We start from the raw sequence: 19,081 nt of genomic DNA on the forward strand, positions 1-19,081 counted from the left end.
TGAACCTCACATCCATAAGTGATAGAAAAGTCTCAAAGCTTACCAAATATATCAATTTTCCAAGCCAAAAGTGCTTTTGAGTATTTATCAGCATTTTTGCGGCACAGTGGCGCTGCTGCCTCGCAGTTAGGAGACCCGGGTTCGCTTCCCGGGTCCTCCCTGCGTGGAGTTTGCATGTTCTCCCCATGTCTGCGTGGGTTTCCTCTGGGTACTCCGGGTTTCCTCCCACAGTCCAAAGACATACAGGTTAGGTGCATTGGCGATTCTAAATTGTCCCTAGTGTGCTTGGTGTGTGGGTGTGCGTGCTCTGCGGTGGGCTGGCGCCCTGCCCGTGGTTTGTTTCCTGCCTTGTGCCCTGTGTTGGCTGGGATTGGCTCCAGCAGACCCCCGTGACCCTGTAGTTAGGATATAGCGGGTTGGATAATGGATGGATGGACATTCATTGAACAAGCTCATTTTTCTAAGAACAGTGAACTTAACATAACGTATTTGCAAGTGAAGAACTTGGAACGTGAGCTAGTTAAGTTTTATGTGACATTCTGGATCTGGTTTAGGTCCATATTAAACGTTTTGCCTTCCCCTGTAATGTAGGGATGGAGCCGAATACGGTATTCGGATAAGCACAAATAGAGGATTTTTACAAATTTATTTCGTATGAATTTTTTTGCCATTTATTAGTATTTGGGGAAAAAATAAGTAAAATCAAATAGGCACTGTTGGTGTCTGCCTGATTTAAGCTGCACCCCCGCTGATACAAGCACACAGTGAAGCTCTGCTTTCGCTTTTAGGAAAACGCTGTACTTCACAATACCATTTTATATTTTTTCCCGTTGGACATGCAATATGTGACGCAAATTTTGACCGGCAGCATAATCGGTTAGTTCACCTACATACTGATTCCACAGCCACCATTTGTGTCACACGGTTAGAAATAGAGTGGTAATTTATATGTATACTTGCATCTATTTAATTTCTTTTTTGACCGGGAGAATATTAGCATATATGATTTTGTGTGTGTGTTGCTGGGTTTAACAACAACAACAACATTTATTTATTTAGCACATTTTCATACAAATAATGTATCTCAAAGTGCTTTACATGATGAAGAAAAAAGACAAAGTAAGAATTAAAATAAGACAACACTAATTAACATAGAATAAGAGTAAGGTCCGATGGCCAGGGAGGACAGAAAAAACAAAAAAAACTCCAGATGGGGTTCCAGACCATGAGACCGCCCAGCCCCCTCTGGGCATTCTACCTAACATAAATGAACAGTCCTCTTTGCATTTAGGATTAGAAGGACTTGATGATGATGGTCATGTAGACTTCTGGCTTTTAATCCATCGATGTAGGAACATCATGGTGCTTAACTCAATAAACTGTATTTAAATAAAAAAAAGTCTTCATAATTATTGTATTTTATTCAAGAACACTGTAATAGCCTAATATAAGGCATGCAAAATTGCAAAAAAAACAAAAAAACTCATGGGTCATTTATTCTCACTCCTTAAAAATACAAAGTGAACTGAACATGAACTACAGTGATTCCTCGCTATATCGCGCTTCGCCTTTCGCGGCTTCACTCCATCGCAGATTTTATATGTAAGCATATTTAAATATATATCGCGGATTTTTTGCTGGTTCGTGGATTTCTGCGGACAATGGGTCATTTAATTTCTGGTACATGCTTCCTCAGTTGGTTTGCCCAGCTGATTTCATACAAGGGACGCTATTGGCAGATGGCTGAGAAGCTAGATTGCTTACTCTTCTCTCTCTCTTGCGCTGACTTTCTCTGATCCTGACGTATGGGGACTGAGCAGTGGGGCTGTTCGCACACCTAGACGATACGGACGCTTGTCTAAAAATGCTGAAAGATTATCTTCACGTTGCTATCTTTTGTGCAGCTGCTTCCTGAAACGACATGCTGCACGGTGCTTCGCATACTTACAAGCTCGAAGGGCACGTATTGATTTTTGACTGAAAAACAAACTCTGTCTCTCTCTATCTCTCTCTCTCTTTGTCTGCTCCTGATGGAGGGGGTGTGAGCTGCCGCCTTCAACAGCTTTGTGCCGCGGTGCTTCGCATACTTAAGCCAAACAGCCCTATTGATTTGTTTGCTTTTCTCTCTATCTCTGTGACAGTCACTGCTCCTGACACGCACTCCTTTGAAGAGGAAGATATGTTTGCATTCTTTTAATTGTGAGACGGAACTGTCATCTCTGTCTTGTCATGGAGCACAGTTTAAACTTTTGAAAAAGAGACAAATGTTTGTTTGCAGTGTTTGAATAACGTTCCTGTCTCTCTACAACCTCCTGTGTTTCTGCGCAAATCTGTGACCCAAGCATGACAATATAAAAATAACCATATAAACATATGGTTTCTACTTCGCGGATTTTCTTATTTCGCAGGTGGCTCTGGAACGCAACCCCCGCGATGGAGGAGGGATTACTGTAGTTCAAAATTGAAATGGTAAACTATGAATGTGAATTTATTTCATTTTAATCTGTGTTAACTGAACTTTGAGCTAGTTCTTATGAGGTGTGAACTTGCACAACACTGATTACACACATATTGCAAACAGCATGTCCATGTCATTTTATGAAGAAAAAAATCAAACAGCAAACCAATACTGTGGGGGAATAAAAGCAAAAAGGAGGCCATTGTTGCAAATTAATATATACCATAATTACTTGGCCTTGAAAAACACAAAACTTTATTTAACTGTGCCAGACTTACTAAAGAGATAGTGGGTGCATTAACCCTGTAAATCTACAGAGCGTGTGTGCATATTTATTAACTGTTATCAGAAAAAAACTGTGATGACCAAGATAAACAGTCAGCAATGCTAGAGTCCCTGCCAGAACTGATTGTCAAATAAACATGCTTAAAAGTGAAACCATTAATGAAATGTTTTGCTAGCTGGTTTATGAGACATACCTCCAAAATGAGTAATCTTGTGGTGACAACTTTATGCTTCAAGATTAAAGCTGACAAGTAAGACATGGATTACTGAATCTAGAAATGTCATGAGAGTGATAAAAGGGAAAACAAGATATTAAAGTAATTTGGAGCTCAAAAGACAGGGTGCACTTTTGAAGAATAACACACTTTGAGTGCAGCAGGGAGCACAAAGTATCTCACTGAAACACTTAATGTTTCCATGTTTTTTGACCCTATAAGGATACAGAGTTATTAAATAATCTGTCATCTAAGTCTTAATATAGTAAGGGCAATTAACTGGAAAGAAAGCAAGTAAATATACATAGATACAAAAGGCTGATTATTGTAGCTGTGTTAAAGAAAGATAATCTCCATAATTCTGCATATTTGAAACAAGAGGGAAGGATCAGTGATCTACTACTTGTCCACAAGATAAGGTATGGATAATGTTTTGTTTTTTTTTTAATGCAGATCTATTGCTATTTCTTTACTGAGTTAAAGTGCGCAATAGGTGGAATGCACTGTAAAGTAAGAAATTATAACAGTATGTGAGAAAAAGCATTAATTTATGCACTGACATAAAGAAGGTTAATAATTTTGGATATTCAAAATCAACAATCGATGCAGGATCATCCATAATTTTTTTTTTTTTTAAATATAAAGCCAGTGCGGGAAGTGTACATGTACAGTATGTAAGAAGATAAACTAGTGGCTTATGCACCTAATGTGACTAGGGCAGGCATGGCTTCTTGCAACCCTGATCTGGATAATCAGATTATGAAACTGATGTGGTAATTGGTGATATTGTCAGAATCACCACTAATGTTTTTGATTTTCAGAGGTAAAGCACCTAATTTAACTCTGTTTTGAATTCTTCCAGAATAAATTGGAAAAATAACTATGTGCATTTATAAAAAAGAACAAAGGGGGGGGGCGTTGACTTGGATGAGTGGAGTCACTGAACAATCATTAATATAGTAAGGTGGGGAGCTGTGGTGTTAGCGAGTACAATCAGTTTTAGAATGCAGTCATCTTGGGAAAGTGCAGCAAAGCTGGAGGGAATGGTATGGCTTAGTTCCTATGCTGGTGATGATTTTCATGGTCGGGTTGTCAGGGCGCAGAGGTTTGGACAGTATCCAGATTGAAGAACTGAGTTTGCATCTTTGCTGTTTATGAATGATAGTGTCCTCATAGCATCCTAAAACATAGCATCCTAAAACTGTGACATCTGATGCAGTTTGGACCATTTAAGAGGTGGTTGTGACACAGCCAGAATGGGAATCGAGTCTTCCATATTTGAGACCACAGTCTGTTGCTTTCTCTCTGTTGGTTAAAAAGGAAAAACTGCTCCAAGGGGAGGAGCCATATACTTTGGGGTCTTTTTCGCAAGTGGAGAGAGAGAGGTTGGTAGTATGCACTGATACAGTGCATTGCTGCACCCATCATACGACAAATCACCTTAGTACAGTAATCCCTCCTCCATCGCGGGGGTTGCGTTCCAGAGCCACCCGCGAAATAAGAAAATCCGCGAAGTAGAAACCATATGTTTATATGGTTATTTTTATATTGTCATGTTTGGGTCACAGATTTGCGCAGAAACACAGGAGGTTGTAGAGAGAAACGGACGTTATTCAAACACTGCAAACAAACATTTGTCTCTTTTTCAAAAGTTTAAACTGTGCTCCATGACAAGACAGAGATGACAGTTCCGTCTCATAATTAAAAGAATGCAAACATATCTTCCTCTTCAAAGGAGTGCGCGTCAGGAGCAGAGACTATCAGAAAGAGAGAGGAAAGCAAACAAATCAATAGGGCTGTTTGGCTTTTAAGTATGCGAAGCACCGCGGCACAAAGCTGTTGAAGGCGGCAGCTCACACCCCCTCCGTCAGGAGCAGAGAAAGAGAGAGAGACAGAGAAAAACAAACAATCAAAAATCAATACATGCCCTTTGAGCTTTTAAGTATGCAAAGCACCGTGCAGCATGTCGCTTCAGGAAGCAGCTGCACAGAAGGTAGCAACGTGAAGATAATCTTTCAGCATTTTTAGACCAGCGTCCGTATTGTCTAGGTGTGCGAACAGCCCCCCTGCTCAATCCCCCTACGTCAGGATCAGAGAAAGTCAGCGCAAGAGAGAGAGAAAAGTAAGTTGGGTAGCTTCTCAGCCATCTGCCAATAGCGTCCCTTGTATGAAATCAACTGGGCAAACCAACTGAGGAAGCATGTACCAGAAATTAAAAGACCCATTGTCCGCAGAAATCCACGAACCAGCAAAAAATCCGCGATATATATTTAAATATGCTTACATATAAAATCCGCGATAGAGTGAAGCCGCGAAAGGCGAAGCGCGATATAGCGAGGGATTACTGTATCCCAAATTAGGACCCAAGCACAGTCGTGCTATGGGTGACACCTCAGCACCACACTAGTTCGGTTTTTTACAGTGGCTTAATGACATGACGCTAAGGTGTTGTAAGTAGAACCCCTGATTCTCTGAATTGAGAGGAGTCAGTTGAGGTGGTTGAGTTTGTAGAAATAAAATCCCTTGGTTGCAGTGGTCATTGCCAGATGCAAAGTAAGTATATTCAGTTTGCTTTTGTTATAAGTAGTAAAAACATTTGGTAAGAGCTATTGTGGTTTGCCAAACTATAAAGGTTATTTCTTCTTATTATAAATATTATTTGGGAAATTTTAATGTGATATTATAAGTGACATGAATGATGTAGCCACAGCATGCCTTAAACAATGTAAAAGGGATTAACTGCAGCACCTTCAATGTTACTGAGGTGGAGAATTACTTTAATTTCCTACTCATTTATTGTTTTTTAATGTCACTGTTCATAGTCCAGTAAATTGGTTCTTTTCTATAAACAGATTATTAAATTATGGAATTAAAACAAAAAATAGAACGGAACATTGAAATTCTAATTATATAAAGAAGTGCAACTTTTGCAGGTTGGTCATGCATGCAGGTAAGAATTTCTCTGTACTTTGCACAAATGACAAACTTGAGCTCTCCCTGCCCATTTAATTGTCATTTGTCTAGGCTGCTCCCCCCAAATCTTGGGGAAACTGAAATAGAATTTTTCAGTCAAATGCTAATCCTGACACTAACATCTTTAGCCACATTTTTACAACACACAAAAAGGACAGTGACCTTATTCAAACTCCAGGTTATAAGAGTGAAGTGACAAAGTTGAATATGAACTTATATAAAAAAACACATGCACTATTATGAAACTATATACAATACGTAACTGTGGGCGAAGGAGGGATTGAAAGTAAAAACTCCAGTATGATGTATGTTTTGGGGAAATTAAAGAAACTTTGGCACACCTAGGTCAGCATTCCATTAGGCCTTTTCTTAGATAGTACAGTAATGTGATGGTTTTTATGTGGAGCTCGATGTTCCAGTTTTGCCACAAGTTTGAAGCACCGCATGTACAGTAATGCAGATGACTGGCTGTGGTCTTTATCAGCTTGTCAAAGAAGCAGTCAGTTTGAGAGAATTCAGTAATGCTAATGGAGAATTGTGCCAGCCAAATAAATTATAAAATTACAAGAGTCAACTGGTATGGAAGAAAAATCTGCTTTGTCTTATAAATTAATTGTTGTTTAATATGTGTAAAGTTCAACTGTGAAATTCTCATCTCTCAGTTGCACAGTTTATGAATATTTAAAAAAAAAAAAAAAGTACCCATGTTTTTTGTTCAGTATGAACTGACTGTGAAACTGTACAAACTAATAAATTAATGAACAGAAAGTGGGGCAGATTAGGTTTAATTAGTTTTTAACAGACATGAAAAAATAATTTAACTCATCATATCACATGACCTGAAAATAAAGATTTAGATAAACACATTATATAATGTATTGAGTGTGAGCTGTTCTGTTTATAGTGTTACAGTTCAGTGGTGTCAAGTAAGAATTAACTGACAAATCCGATCAACATTATTGCACTGCTTTTACAAATCAAAGGAAATGAAAATCTTTAGTGAGGCACTCGGGAACTCCAAGTTTCAACTTTCAGTGACTGTGGGACATGTGGTTAAATACAATTCCATTCCACTTCACTTGCCCAGTATTGCCTGAAGAGTGAGTTTTTTAATTTTAATGTTGCTAGTCTAAGTAGAAAGATGCCAGCAAAACCAAGCGCCACGTATATAAGGGATGATCGAAAAGATTTGAGACCGAACCTAAAAATACATATTCTAAGCTGTAGGGCTGGGCGATATGGACTTAAATTGATACTGCAATTACACTGGTCTACAAAAAAATATTTTTTGTTTGCTTCTGGGAACTTCACAGCATCTCTTTATTAAGTTTTTTACACTGATTTCATATATGAAATTGGAATTAAGCTAGCATGTCAGGTTTTGAAATACACATCATTGACGTTTTGACACTTTTTTGAATATCAATATAATATATCAACACGATATCTGGAGTTTGGACTATGTCCCACCAAAATTGTTTTAATGTGTTTATTCTGAAAGCAAACCAGAAGACTATACCAGAGACACATTAAAGCATGTTTATGTCAATTTACCTCAATATAAAAGTGAGGTCAGCATGCCCAAAAATGTTGGAGGCACTTGCTTTTGTGCTTGTACTGCACATCCGTCTCTCTTTGCAAGAACCAACAGTAGTCACCCATCATGCTCAGAGTGAATTTTTCCCAATATCAGTTTTCCATCACCTTAACCTTTCCCCATGCTCATCACTGACATCACTTAGATTTGGTGAAAAAAAGTCGAGATGAGAATGTAAAAAATGCATCTTCAGTGACATTCTGGCTCCCCTGAGCTAATATACTTTCAACATATTCTCCACAAGCTCAGTATAATTCTCTGCTCTGTGACTGTCAAGAAAATTCTGGACAACCTTCACGAATGAGTTTGCTGATTCTGTTGGCTTCTGTTTCCTTTTGAACTCATTGTCGAGCATCAGTTCACGTATTTCAGGGCCAACAAAACACCTTCCTTAATTTTGACTTCACTTTTCACGAGACCAAACATTTCTTAAATGCTGAAACGCATTGCCTTTACTGCCCAGTCACCCTAGTTGTCCAAGACCTGGAACATCATAACTAAAAAATGGGACGTGCTGGACGAAGACGGTTTTCAGATTTGGAGTCAGCAAGTGAAATTTGTTAAAGTACAGATGAAAGAATCCCAGTAGCAGAATTCTTGTTGACCAGTGTTATTTTGAACAAAAATCAATATTCAGTATATCTTCAAATGTTGTCGAAACAGTTTTATGAGTAAAGATCAGCACCATATATACCATAAACCTGGTATATTTTCTCACATTAATAATATGAAATATTAGCAAAGGAAACTTTTTTTCGCTAATGTAACATTTTCACGAATTAGCCATGCCTCAAAGAAATATCTCAAATATGTTTTCCCAAAACATTTTTCTTTTATGTCTGCTTAACTTATTTTTGAAATTCCATTGTATGTATTGCATTCAAAACCTTGCCTGCCTTGCAGTGCCTGTCAATCAGTAAACATGGCTATCTTATATCTGTCTCTCTCCTTCTCTCTTTCTCTCTCCATTTAACTGTTTTTTATAACGAAAGACAAAGCTCTTAATTCATTACCTTGCAAATCACAAATCATTATACATGTACACGTGTATACTGTTCGTGTATTATTTTAATGATTTACATCATTTGTAATGGTTCCGTATTATGTATTTTTATATACATGCTTTTTCTGACTTGGGTCAGAGAGTCAGAGGAAGATGATGTATCTAATTGTTCTATTGAGTATTTTCTAATTAGAAAGAAATCAAGTTCTTTAGTCTAATAACATTAATTTGTATGGGTGGTCTTAAATAATGAAACAGAACAGATGAATTATACCAAATCATGAGTAAAATGCACTATCTTTATGGTGCTTTTGACAGCTCAAGTTAAAACAGTTTTGAAAAAGTTATCAGACAGTTCTTCAAACAGAATTACAAAACAAATCTAACAATTAACAGAACCTGTAGTAAAATAATTTGCATTAATCTACAAAGACACGCGATGAAACACTGTATCACAGATGCTGCCACATGCCATATTTAAAGATGTGAATGAGCACTTGCTAGAAAGGTCATGTACAATTAAAGACAAACATGTTCAACATTATACAGTATAGACATTAGCGATTCTTTTAGGACGACTGTGTGTGTGTTTTTTTAACTATACAGTTGTGTTCAAAATAATAGCAGTGCATTTAAAAAGTGAATAAAGCTCAACATCCTTATAATAACGTTTATTTCCATACACACAAATGCATTAGGAACACTGGACATTCTATTCCAAATCAAAACATGAAGAAAAATTTATCAAATTTATGTTATTCCTTTACAGAAAGTGAAGAAAAGGGAATATTAGGCTACTCAAAAAAGTGTGATGTGAATTACTGGCTAATGTAGTTATTTGGATACTGACAAAGTACAAGTGTTTTCTGAGTGAAAGTAGATAAAAATGTGTTTTGCAATACAGCAGTCACTGCAGCTCTTATCATTCCCTAAACCTCCACTGCTGCCACTGCTTGTCTGCTCATATGCTATGTAACAGAACAGCAAACATTTCATGGAACTTTGCTTAATAGGGATTTGTTTTGCCAGGAAAGCAGAAGAGCACATTGTAAGCACTGCATGTGTTGGGATGGATTTTTCATTTGAAGGAACATGTTTTATCTTTAGATGCTGTACTGCTTGAACTGTCTGTCATTCTGGAGTAAAGTGTGAGGTGGAGTACACTTACAGTATGCATGTGTGAAAGTTCTGGGCATTCATGATGCAAATTGGACAGGTAGTACAGATTGGGTAGTAACATTCCTATTGAAAATGGCTGCTATATCTCTGTCGTGCTGTCCTTGCAAAGTGTCATGAGGCATGGGGGAAGAAAGGCTACTTGCACACCCAGCAAATTCACATGCAAAAAATGCTTTGGCTAAATGTTTCTTATTTCAGAACAAAGTCAACTTAGATCCTGAAAGCCACAGTATTTAGTATTGTATCTACTGTATCATTGAATTTTTAATGATAAAGAACAATACACGCTTCGAAGATTCTTTCCTAGTCCACGTGTTTCAGGATGAATCACTTTGATATGCCACAGTCAAGAGACGGTCTGCAGTATTCTTTTGTTTCAGGATGTCTTTTGAAGAGAACCAAAAGCTGAGTGACCTTTGAGATAAGCAACAGAAGAATTTTTAACATTGTGGATTAACTTGTAATGGGTAATTGAAGGGTGACAGTGCATGTGAGATACTAAACGCTATAGGGAACAGATATGGGTGAAACCCATTCTTTATAAAAAAAAATTTTTTAAACGTGTGCATGTTGAGCACCCAGGGTATATGAAATAAATTCTCATTACCTCCAGTATTTCAAACAGAATATCAAAGTAATGGTTCAGGCTTGGAGAAATGTAAAAGGTGTATTATAATTGGGTTATAGTGATGCATCCAAATTTCCTGCACAAAGCTCAAAAGACATTCAGAATCCAGTGGAACCTCGGGTCACGAATGTCTCGGACCACGTACAAATCGGGTTACGGCCAAAAGGTTTGCCAAACTTTTGCATCTGTTCACGACCACACACTCGGGTGACGAACAAGCCAGTTTCCCTTCTGGTTCGTACACGCCAATTATTTCCGCACGTGTTCAGTCTCTCCTTATGCATTCTCTGTGCAGCGAGAGAGAGAGAAAATATATACAGTGGTGTGAAAAACTATTTGCCCCCTTCCTGATTTCTTATTCTTAATAATAATAATAATAATAATTCATTACATTTATATAGCGCTTTTTCTCAGTACTCAAAGCGCTATCCACACAGGGAGGAACCGGGAAGTGAACCCACAATCTTCCACAGTCTCCTTACTGCAAAGCAGCAGCGCTACCACTGCGCTTTGCATGTTTGTCACACAAAATGTTTCTGATCATCAAACACATTTAACCATTAGTCAAATATAACACAAGTAAACACAAAATGCAGTTTTTAAATGATGGTTTTTATTATTTAGGGAGAAAAAAAACCCAAACCTACATGGCCCTGTGTGAAAAAGTAATTGCCCCCTTGTTAAAAAATAACCTAACTGTGGTGTATCACACCTGAGTTCAATTTCCGTAGCCACCCCCCAGGCCTGATTACTGCCACACCTGTTTCAATCAAGAAATCACTTAAATAGGAGCTGCCTGACACAGAGAAGTAGACCAAAAGCACCTCAAAAGCTAGACATCATGCCAAGATCCAAAGAAATTCAGGAACAAATGAGAACAGAAGTAATTGAGATCTATCAGTCTGGTAAAGGTTATAAAGCCATTTCTAAAGCTTTGGGACTCCAGCGAACCACAGTGAGAGCCATTATCCACAAATGGCAAAAACATGGAACAGTGGTGAACCTTCCCAGGAGTGGCCGGCCGATCAAAATTACCCCAAGAGCGCAGAGATGACTCATCCGAGAGGTCACAAAAGACCCCAGGACAACGTCTAAAGAACTGCAGGCCTCATTTGCCTCAATTAAGGTCAGTGTTCACGACTCCACCATAAGAAAGAGACTGGGAAAAAACGGCCTGCATGGCAGATTTCCAAGACGCAAACCACTGTTAAGCAAAAAGAACATTAGGGCTCGTCTCAATTTTGCTAAGAAACATCTCATTGATTGCCAAGACTTTTGGGAAAATACCTTGTGGACTGATGAGACAAAAGTTGAACTTTTTGGAAGGCAAATGTCCCGTTACATCTGGCGTAAAAGGAACACAGCATTTCAGAAAAAGAACATCATACCAACAGTAAAATATGGTGGTGGTAGTGTGATGGTCTGGGGTTGTTTTGCTGCTTCATGACCTGGAAGGCTTGCTGTGATAGATGGAACCATGAATTCTACTGTCTACAAACAAAATGAAGACTTTGGAGTGGCCTAGTCAAAGTCCTGACCTGAATCCAATTGAGATGCTATGGCATGACCTTAAAAAGGCGGTTCATGCTAGAAAACCCTGAAATAAAGCTGAATTACAACAATTTTGCAAAGATGAGTGGGCCAAAATTCCTCCAGAGCACTGTAAAAGACTCATTGCAAGTTATCGCAAACGCTTGATTGCAGTTATTGCTGCTAAGGGTGGCCCAACCAGTTATTAGGTTCAGGGGGCAATTACTTTTTCACACAGGGCCATGTAGGTTTGGATTTTTTTTTCTCCCTAAATAATAAAAACCACCATTTACAAACTGCATTTTGTGTTTACTTGTGTTATATTTGACTAATGGTTAAATGTGTTTGATGATCAGAAACATTTTGTGTGACAAACATGCAAAAGAATAAGAAATCAGGAAGGGGGCAAATAGTTTTTCACACCACTGTATTTACATACAGCTCATAAGGTCTGGAACGGATTAATTGTATTTACATACAATCCTATGGGGGAAATTACTTCGGGTTCCACTGTACTAGGAGTTATATTCCATCACCAAATAAAATTGAAGGTCTAAGGCAGTATCTGTGCATAGTTTTGTTTTTATAATTTTTGAAAGTGTAGTCCGTGTTGATTATATGCCTTAAAAGGCTCATGTGACCAGTCAATATTACTCTGGTTTCTGTGGTGTTTGCAACAGTCAAATCAGGGAAAAGGGACAAGAAGTGCTGTTTACCATCTCTTGTGTACTTCTTATCAGTGGCTGCACTTACACAGCATGAGTTGCAGCAGGCGCTCTCTGAAATGTGTATTCAAAGAGATGCCACACACAACCCTGTTCTCTATACCTTGGCTACTACCTGTTTGCCCGTCTAGAGGCTTCATTCATGGAATGCACTATGCCAGTGATGTATGAGATTAATTAGTTTTCAGTTGAATGAGACTGTAAAATAAAATGTGTCTTATAGCAGGGTATGCTTAAAACATTTTGCTCACCCGTTGTATATCCTAATTAGCAGTAACTTTCCTGGGCAGTTCAAGTGTTAAAGTGTAATAGTGCTCTCACCCAAGGTTTGTAGATACCTGGCCAACACTTTGTTGGCTTGTGGTTTGTGCGGACTGTTCTCTGTGTACACCATTTCCACAGGCATCCTGGTTACATTCATTAACCACTCTAAATAGTGTCTAAATGGCACCTTTGATGGGCTGGTATACTATCCAGGGTTGTCCTCTGATTTGATTTTTTTTGGCCTCATTTCTGCAACCCTGTATTGGAATAAGTGTGTTTGAAACAATGGCTGGATTACATGGATTTAGGGAGTCTTCTTACTGTTACTTTATTTGCTGTCATGCTACTGCATTTGCCCTATTTGTACTTCTAAGGCATATACTTCTGGGCTAGCAACAGATTTTTTTTCTTTTGGTAAAAATGTTGATTTCCTTACTTATGATCTTGCCTTAATTCGTTTACTGTGCTTCAGATAGATTAGAAAGACTCCATCTCTGCAGTGTAGCCAGTGAGCTGTATTGGCAAAGACACAGAATGGTTCACTAGTTTACTTTTTGCCTGTTGTTCACAGATCACCTAACCTGCAAGTGCACCAAATATTAAAAATAATAGAAACTGTCTTATTACAGAACTACGTCCTGTACCTAACCCTCAATCACATGAATAAGGTAGATAATTTCTTTTTACATTCTTTTATAAAATTTACACAATATTAATTTATTTCTCTAATATATTTGAATTCTTTATCTAACGGAGTCCCCACTCTTTTTGTTAGCTTATGTCCTTAACACTACTGTACTTCTCAAAGAGTGTTGCTTTAATTTTGTTCAATTACAAATTGTCTACAGCATAATGATTTAAAACAGTAAGAATGAAGCATTGTATTCTGGTAGGTTACTGTACATTTTTAGATATCTCAAGAAATGATTAATTCAAAAACCCATAGAGATTTGAACATTGCTTCAGGGAAGACCCTTCACCTACAGCAATATGATTGAAGAGTACTGTAGGAGGAAGGAAAATCAATGTTCAGCCCTGCAGTCGTTGGTGTTAATGTGGAGGAGCTGTGTCTGGGAAAGTTTGTTGAAGATAAAGTCAAGATGTGCGCTCAGTTCAGCCGTCACATTGTGACAGGATTCTTCTGATATGCTTTTAGGCTGTCAGGATAGGTTCATGTATTTAGAGCACCAAACTAGCGCTTCTATTAGTGCAAACAGCAGGAAAATTAATGCATTTTCCTAACATGACAGTATAAAAAGTGGGTGCAGATGACTGATTTTACTTAAAATTAAGTATTTTACATGCAGAACTCATTCAGTTGTATTCAAGTTTTAGGTCTGTTTTCTTAGGCTTGTTGTATATTTTAGCAGCCACTTGATGAGGAGCACACTTTATTATATGTTGTAGCAACATTTAAATGGTCAGTTTGATTAAAATTTCAAAATTAAGAGGTAAAGATTTTTTTATCTACCAAGTGGATTAAAGTGAGCATAAAAGGTTAATAATTGTTTCTATCTCAAGATGGAAGTAGGTGGTTAAAGATGAGTGTATCTCTCTATTATAAAAAAAAAAATCCTGGGAGAGAAAGACTAGGGAGACGAGACGTGATCTTCAAGTGAAGATCACGGAAGACACTTAAAAGACCCACGAGATGAAAGAGATTGGCCACGGAGCGTCTTGCAGGGACCTTAAACATGAGACTTTGTTCCAAGAGATTGACTCAGGACCGTCTCGCGGGGATGTAGAACATGAGATTCTTGCAAGACATGCCCTACTTACAACCAAATAAGATCACAGGCAGCAAAACACTCAGTCATGCATAGGCTTTGAGCACACACAGATCCAGGGCACTCAGCACATATAAAGCATATAAGGACAATACATTATAGATGAAACATCGACGACTAAGCGAAGATGAAAGAGCAGCAAAGAGAAAGAGACTCAAAAGCATTGGGAGAGAAAAAAAATCCAAAAAAGAATAATGTAGGTGCAAATTCAGAAAGTAATAATCAGCCCGGAACAAGCGGAATTGAAAAAAAGCACGTCCAGTCAGGCCCAGAATTAAAAGACAAAGAGTAAAAGACAAAGTAGAACTTCATAAAGACATTCAAAAACGTTGGCGCTATACACATACAGAGCAGGTTAGAGATTATGAAAGCAGTGGAATTCGAAAGGCTCAAAAAAAAAAAAAAAAACTGCTGGTGTGATACACATGTAGAGAAAGTTAAAGAATATGAAAGCAGGAAAATTAGAAAATATAAAAAAAAATAAAAGATCGCAATAGTGGAAAACAAATGGAAATTATTACTCAAAAAAGGGAAAATAATCACCACGGACCAGGTGTCATTGAGGGAAAAAAAGCAGGACAAAGCGAGGTCAGAAATAAAAGACAAGGAGTAGAAAACAAAGTAAAACATCATAGAGGTTAAAAAACAAGGGGGCCAAACACATGCAGAGCAGGTTATAGATAATGAAAACTGTGGAATTCAAAAGACTCAAAAAACATAAGTGCGAAACACATGCAGAGCAAGATACAGAATATGAAAGCAGAAAAAAACGAAATTGTCAAAACAAAGAAAGTAAACATTGCATTAGCACAAACAAAGAGAATAATTATTACTCTGAGAAATAACGAAAAGGCGAATAGAGATCGAATATGTGGACATAGGTGATATGTCAGAAGTATGTAAATATTGTAAGGCTTTGAAGTTTAAGTCAGAGAATTTCAAAAAACAAGGTTTACCTTACATGCATTTATTGGTTACTTTGCAAAAAAAATAATTAATTTTTGATGATCGTTTTGTCTGTGCTGAAATTCCAAACAGAGAAACCTATCCTGAATTATGGTACAAAGTCATTAAACACGTCTCACAGACCTCATTTAAAAGATTCAGCATGTTGGGACTCGAAAGTTTCCAAATATTGTTTTTGCCAAAGTTGTGAAATAAAAGTGAAACTAATGAAATAGCAACAATTCAAAGGAAAAAAAATCTTAAAAGTGTGTATCTGGAAAATCAAACAAGGGGTTGGCAAGTGAAGCGAGCAGGGGGCAAAGCCCCCTAGTCTTTTAAATAATCATAACATTGTCCTGAGTAAAACAAACTGCAGCAACAACTGAGCCTGTAAACACCTAGTTGGCAAATGAGAAATTTGTGTCCATAATAAGTGGTTTCTTTTAATAAATAAATGCATTGAATTGGTACACAAATTTTTTAAATTTAATAGGCAGCCAGTTGGTGAATAAGTTGCACGTTGTAATGACATCTGCAAAACCACTACAATAAAGGAGATCCGGTCATTTTTAAACATTTTACACAATAACTGTTTGTAGTTTTCACTAGAGTACATTCTTTTGTAGTGCTGATGTTTCTTTTTACATTCTAATTCACTGGGTTTTTTTTTTTTGTTTTTTGTTCTAAGTATATTCAATTGAAACTTTCTTCCCTGGTGAAGTTTTTACAAATGACTAAAGCAAAAATGTTGTTGGATTTAATGCACTTATACAACTAGGAAATGTTAGCTAAATTCAACATTGCTCAGAATTTGGATATGTTTCGGGGGAGATCAAAAAGTTTTGAGCCTGACCTACTAAGACATGGGTGTCGAACTCCAGTCCTGGAGGGCCGCAGTGGCTGCAAGTTTTCATTCTAACGACCTTCTTCATTAGTGACCAGTTTTTGCTACTAATTAACTTCTTTTGCTTTAGTTTTAATTAACTTGACTCAGGTCCCTTAGTTGTCTCTTTTTTAATTAGCAGCCAAACAATTATACACAAAACAAGCCCACAAATGACCAGCTCACCTGTGCCCGTCACATAATATCTGAAAATAAAGAAAAGTGAAGGTCTCGGTAAAGTTGATCTCTCAGGTCACCAAAACATTTTGACAAACAGAAAATCAACAGTTTTGGAAACGTCTGTTGTGGCAGAATGAGAGCAGCAACAGACCACTGAATTAAATAACGGGCTTAATTAACAGCAAGAATCAGCTTCTCATTAGATTTGTTGGAGTTTGAAATCCCAGTTTAGCTGCTCATCTGTTGGCTCGTTTCACGTCTCATTTCTGTTTGGCTGCCATTTCATGAAGAAACATCAGTTCAGAGGACTGAATCCTTAAAAACAGGGCTATTAAAATGAAGGGAAAAGGAGTTAATTAGCAGTGAAAACTGGTCACTGATTAGGAAATGGGTCAGAATGAAAACCTGCAGCCACTGTGGCCCTCCAGGCCTGGAGTTTGACACCCCTGTACTAAGAGAACACCAGTAAAAGCACACATTTTATTTTTCAGCATAATCCTTGTGAACATTAAAACACTTGTTGTTAACAAATCTTGTCAATGCCACTGAAATAAATGTTTGTCTTGCTTTTACAAACCGTCTTTGAGCTAACTTAACATCTCCGTGACTGGCATGACATGTCCCATGGAAGTAAACCATCAGATTGGGAACAGGTGGTAGTCCTGAGGAGCCAGTTCTGAAGAATATGGTTAGTGATATATCCATGAAACCACAATTTCACAGAACAGGCTTTGAAATAGCCCATTGACTATGAGTGAAAGCATTGCACAATTTATTTATTTTTTTTAAGAGTAGCAAGAAAAGATTTCAACCATCCTTCTGCCTCAGTGCTAGTTTTGACCTTGGGTATCTTTGGTATTGGAGAATCACCATGGTTCCATATTTTAATTGTTGTTTGGACTGTGAAAGCTGCTGTTTTTACTCCTTTCTGCAGCATTGAAAAATGTAATGCACTTGTGTGATTCTGCTGGGCTGAATAAACACAATTTGTTATGTGAAAGTGTTCAAAAATCCCTTCTTCCAAACCTAAGTCTCAGTTCTGCTGAGTGGGATAACCCCCTATAGAGTCTGCTATCTCAAACACCCTCAGTCTTTGATTCTCCATTAAGATTTGCTCCATAACATCAAACGTTTCTTAACCCATTGATGTCAAACTCCAGCAAGCCCTTGGGTCAACTTCAAGAGACATCCTGCATCAATGTGATTCTGCCATATAAAGAAGACAGGTCCTGGAATATGTTGACTGGGTATATTGTTCTCTACCATTAGACATGATGGTATAATACTTTATTTTGAATTTTTCTGACAAATATTAACTTGCATCTGAAACGGGAATCTTCACTATAAACCACATTCACAATAAATTTGTAATTAACATATGTTAGTGTACATGAGCCCATATTTGGCCACTATAGAATACCCTTTCATTTTCAGGTTCTGATCACCCCTTGTAAATGTCAGCATCTTAAACCAGACAGTTTTTAATTAAACATGTGTTTTAATTTAATGACAGAAAGCAGCCTGATATGGAGCCAGTTTTACAGCAAATCTGATTTGAGTTCCACAATGATATGAGCCATGTGGAGTTGCCTAATAATATCTAAATGGAAACAAATTAACACAAGTTTTTCTTTTTGTCTTTTTAAACTATTATTATAGTTGATCTGTAGATGACTAAGAGATCAAAATAATTACACAGACTTGCAGACAAATACCTGAAGATTTGATACGGACTAAATGTCATCACCTTTCTCTCCTCTGCCCTTTTGTGAATGCCCATTTTAAAATTGCTGACCATGTTAATAGGACACTTGGTGGGAGCTGGCAGCCGTCCTCCTTGCAGACTGCCAGGACTATTTATCCGCTCTGTTTCTCTCTGTGACACTTTCACATGTCTCGCTGGGCCTGCACCTCCTGCAACCTGTTCCCGCAATTAATAACCTCCAATATTCTTCTTTGTCAGTTTGGAAAAATGGAAGCAAACCAGAATTGCACAGTTTTCAAAACAAAAAATTATAATGGCAAGTTATTGTTTCTCGATTACACAGTTGCACACTGATTATCCCTGCAGTTGATTTCAAATCTACCCCAGTTTTTGTCTTAACAAGTACATCCCAAACAAAAGCCAATTAGACTGATTGTTTATTTTAAATGTATATGTGTGTGTGTGTGTGTGTATATATATATATATATATATATATATATATATATACACACACACACACACATACACTTTGGGTACGGAAAGTATTCAGACCCCCTTCAATTTTTCAGTCTTTGTTATATTGCAGCCTTTTCTTAAATTCATTTAAATTAATTTTTTCCCTCATTAATGTACACACAGCACCCCATATTGACAGACAAAAAAAAGAATTTTTGAAATTGTTGCAGATTTATTAAAAAAGAAAAACTGAAATATCACATGGTCC

At 37.5% G+C, this 19,081-nt stretch overlaps 1 protein-coding gene across 1 annotated transcript in view; it reads left to right on the forward strand.

Annotated features, from left to right (window-relative positions):
* cops7a (COP9 constitutive photomorphogenic homolog subunit 7A) overlaps positions 1–19,081 on the forward strand; it is a 46,699-nt gene that overhangs the window by 24,131 nt on the left and 3,487 nt on the right. The gene's annotated exons all lie outside the window — the stretch shown is intronic.

This window comes from Erpetoichthys calabaricus, chromosome 9 (assembly GCF_900747795.2).
Source record: "Erpetoichthys calabaricus chromosome 9, fErpCal1.3, whole genome shotgun sequence".
NCBI classification, from domain to species: Eukaryota; Metazoa; Chordata; class Cladistia; order Polypteriformes; family Polypteridae; genus Erpetoichthys; species Erpetoichthys calabaricus.